Consider the following 4,239-nt stretch of genomic DNA (forward strand, 5'->3'; position numbering starts at 1 on the left):
AAGCTGTATTGTAAGTTACGTTCATTGATGAAGCTGTATTGTAAGCTACGTTAATTGATTTCTATATTTTCCTGACCGGGTGTTGCTCACTGATTAGCATGCCGGACAGTGAATATAAGGGTACTAGGGTCAACGGTTCATGTCCCGTTGCGCTCGGCACTTTGGAACCGTTGGTGCTGTTGACTCACTGCCATTTCTCTGGTCAATCAGTTCAAAATTAAGGACGGTCAACTCAGATAACCGTTGAGTAACTTTTGGCGGAAAATTTACAAAACAAACAAGCTGGTATTAATACTTAAACTACTTTAAAAGGTAAACACAGTGTATATTATAGTTTAATTTTTGTTAGTGGTTGCTGTTTTTGTCTCTAGACGTTGTAAAGATTGAAATAAGGTACCAAGTGAACCGTTAAGCCTCCCAGAATTTGATAAATGTAGACCTTTAAAGGATCCCACAATTTTGTTCTTGTTACAACTAAATTAACAGTCTTTAGGCTTAGGTGTTCTCTTAGAACACTACCTTATTACCTTGTGAATGATCTGACATTAACTAAGTGGTAAACGACCAGAGAAACCTCCCTAACAATCACATGATTACAGAAGTTAACAGTACATGTTCGGACAGCAGTTTTCCCGAGTTCCAAAGCACGCTAGTAACGGAAATCTATACTTTCTTGGTGCTTAACAAAAGCAATTACATCTCGAGCAAAGAAACAACATTGTTACTAGACAGCATAATTATAGGTATTACAAGTATGACATTTAAAAATGATTTAAACTTCGTAATATAAAACAATAACAACAAAGAAAAAGACGTTCACATTCTGTCCTGTAATTATTTTTCTGTCAAAAATATAGACATCAATTTGAAATTTTTATAAGAAAAATGAAGAAACGTCTTAATTGAATTGTTACTAGGGTTAGAATCAATAACTAAGGCACATTCAAGGCACGTCATAGGCTCCCATTTCGTTGTTTTAGTAAAATGGAGTATGACACCAAAGATGGCGGGAAAAAAACCCATCTCTCAAAGGGTTTCGTCAACTTTTATCAGCTTAAGGTGTTATACATCATGCAGCTGGTGTAGATGGCGCTTCAACTGAAACTCGGGAGAGAATGGTGTTACTGCTATTGTTATTATTAATATTACTGGTAGCTCGTATTGGTATAGTTATGAACGACGTTTTTAAACACTATTACTTGTGATTCATCGTTTTACCTGTTACGCTTAAATATATTTTGAATTTTCAGTCTGAACGGCTCCTTGGACTAAATGGTCAAGCCAGAAACTCGTATCCGTTCCTAATTTAAAGTTACTGACCAGAGGAATGGCAATCAGTCAACAACACCTACCGCGTACACAGCTTCTCCTAACTGAGGACCCGGATTGACTGCCACAATTATGACGCCTTCAGGGTTGAAAGTGCGAGGCGTGGTCAGCTTTATATCGTGGGCTTGAACCCTGGATTTCAGCTCGGCGACATAATGCTTAACCTGTTATGAAGTTAGTTATGATAAAAACTTGCAATCTGACTGGCTTGATGACGTCTGGTTATGAGAAAAAGGCTTCGTCGGAAGAGACCTACTTAGATCAAGTGTAACAAAATGTCATTATCCACTCTTCTTGCGAGCCTGGTAGTTAGAATACTCTGACTGTGAGTCTGAGGTTTCTTTGTTCGTGTCCCCCATGGAGCTCTGGATATGCTATAAGTAAAGCAGTGTCCGAGACTTAGAATTTTCAAGATCCCCTGCATATAGCATTATAGTTGGCACCTGGCCAGTGTTTTTTTTTTTTTTACCGTTTCCAACGTAACCACGTAGTATAAAAAATAAAATCCTATAATGTGGTATACACCTTAGCTAACCTTTAACCTCTGGAAAATGTCAGTAAGATGCACCAGGATATTATTTACAATTATCCTTGATATTTCAGGTTCCAGAAGACCAGAAATTTCACCTATATGATAAATAGGAGTCTCCAAAAGTGGAAGACCCCCCCCCACCCCTCACAAGAGTGTTCGACCCAAACTTCCATTTTTCTAGTAACCGTACAACATTGTTTTTTTAGATACAGAAGTAACCCAGAAATATTTTGAACTATATTTCAGGACATATCTTTGCTGAATTGCTTACGAATTCTGCCACTTCTCCTCATCTGTGTGTACCATTCAAACATCATCCATGTATGAAAATGTTGTATACATTTTCTGTAAGTGTGTATCTATGGTTTTTACATCACATTTTACATCAATAGACCTCTTGATGTGCTAAATATATGTTAACCATCATTGGGTGGTTACTGACCCGTTGATCCTGGTGTAGACTTTCTTTTTTCACAGGGTATCAGACCAATTTTCTCTATTTTGAGGCCCACATTGGCTCGGCGGTAAGTCCAAAGGCCGATAACGCTAAAAACCGGGTTTCGATCCCTGTGGTAGGCACAATTTGCTACAGAATTCAAAAAGCTAATACTATTTGTTTATAAAAGTGGTTTATTTGTAATATGAAAAGCTTCTGTACTTTAAATGACGAAAATGGACACCAGGTTTACTATTTCAGTCAGAGATATTGTACAGAAAAGGTTAATATTTGGTTCCGAAACTCACTCATCGATTTGACTTCCTTCAGAATAGATTGTTATAGAAATACAGGTTTTTGGGTACGTTATACTGGAACGGAATGTATCACAACTACATTTTAAAATTTTGTTCGATGCTTGGTGGGTAGTGTGAGGCCACCAGAAATTAGTCGTTTTGGGGAAGGGTGTGTAACAGCCTTTTTTGATGTAAAGTATTCATACACTCTGATGATAAACATGTGTTCAGATCGGGGATTTATAATTTTTAAAAGGAGCATATTCCTTGTACCTAATGCCATTGGAAAACAAAGGAATTTGGATTAGATTGGGGATTCATGACTCTCCGGATGGAGACCTGCAACAAGTCGTACTTCAATCGTAGTAATTAAAGTGTGGCGTCTTGTACCAAGTGAGATCCCACAGACACTAAGGTAAATGGCAAAAGCCTTCCACACCTTAATATTTTGTACGACGACATACCGGTCAAGTCGTCTATGGATTTATGTGTAATCGAACTGTTGAAACAGGCTCTGGAAAACCATTACCCTCATACACCAGACATATCATGGAAAGGCCTATGGATTTATGTGTAATCGAACTGTTGAAACAGGCTCTGGAAAACCATTACCCTCATACACCAGACATATCATGGAAAGGCCTATGGATTTATGTGTAATCGAACTGTTGAAACAGGCTCTGGAAAACCATTACCCTCATACACCAGACATATCATGGAAAGCCTTGAGGAGGGAATTATTATGCTTTGGATATGACAGCTTTACTATGGGACATTTTTTTGAGATCTGTTGTATTTCAGTATTGTCAAGTGCTGTCACTGGGATAGATCTGTTGTATTTCAATATTGTTGTTAAGTGCTGCCATTGTGAGAGAGTGTGATCTGTTGTATTTCTGTATTGATACTGATTTAACTACAAGTGTTTGTGATTTTCTGCTAGTTCTTATATTAATTACTAGTCCCATTTGTTCTTTTTCATATTTTAAACTGATGTTATCATAAAATGACACTTAGTGCTTATACTGATACATAGCAATGAAACGTGAAGGTTATTGTGAAATTAGTGTTTTATATACCAGTTTTACTAATAGGGAAATTTAGGTCTTTGGTGACTGTTTGAGTTTATATTGGTCAAGGTGAAGTTTAGTTACTATTTGTACTGAATGATCTGTGACATATGCTATGACCAATCATACAGTTCGTAGGTAACATATGAATGAACAGTTTTTAAAAAATATCATTTATCTGGATATATCTCATTCAGTTTGAGATAAATTAGATATCCGCTGGTTGAGTACATTAGATTAAAACGATTTATGAGCCTCATCACGTGATTAAGGTTCATCCGGTGATACTCTATCTGACGACCGTGCATCTTGACAATAACCCTGCTGTGTAGTTTCTATTGTTCCCAGTGACAGTACTTAACAACAATACTGAAATACAACAGATCTCTCCCAGTGACAGCACTTAACGACAGTACTGAAATACAACAGATCTCTCCCAGTGACAGCACTTAACAACAATACAGAAATACAACAGATCACACTCTCTCACAATGGCAGCACTTAACAACAATACAGAAATACAACAGATCACACTCTCTCACAATGACAGCACTTAACACCAATACAGAAATACAACAG

The sequence above is a fragment of the Limulus polyphemus genome, unplaced genomic scaffold (genome assembly GCF_000517525.1).
Source record: "Limulus polyphemus unplaced genomic scaffold, Limulus_polyphemus-2.1.2 Scaffold5461, whole genome shotgun sequence".
Taxonomy (NCBI): domain Eukaryota; kingdom Metazoa; phylum Arthropoda; class Merostomata; order Xiphosura; family Limulidae; genus Limulus; species Limulus polyphemus.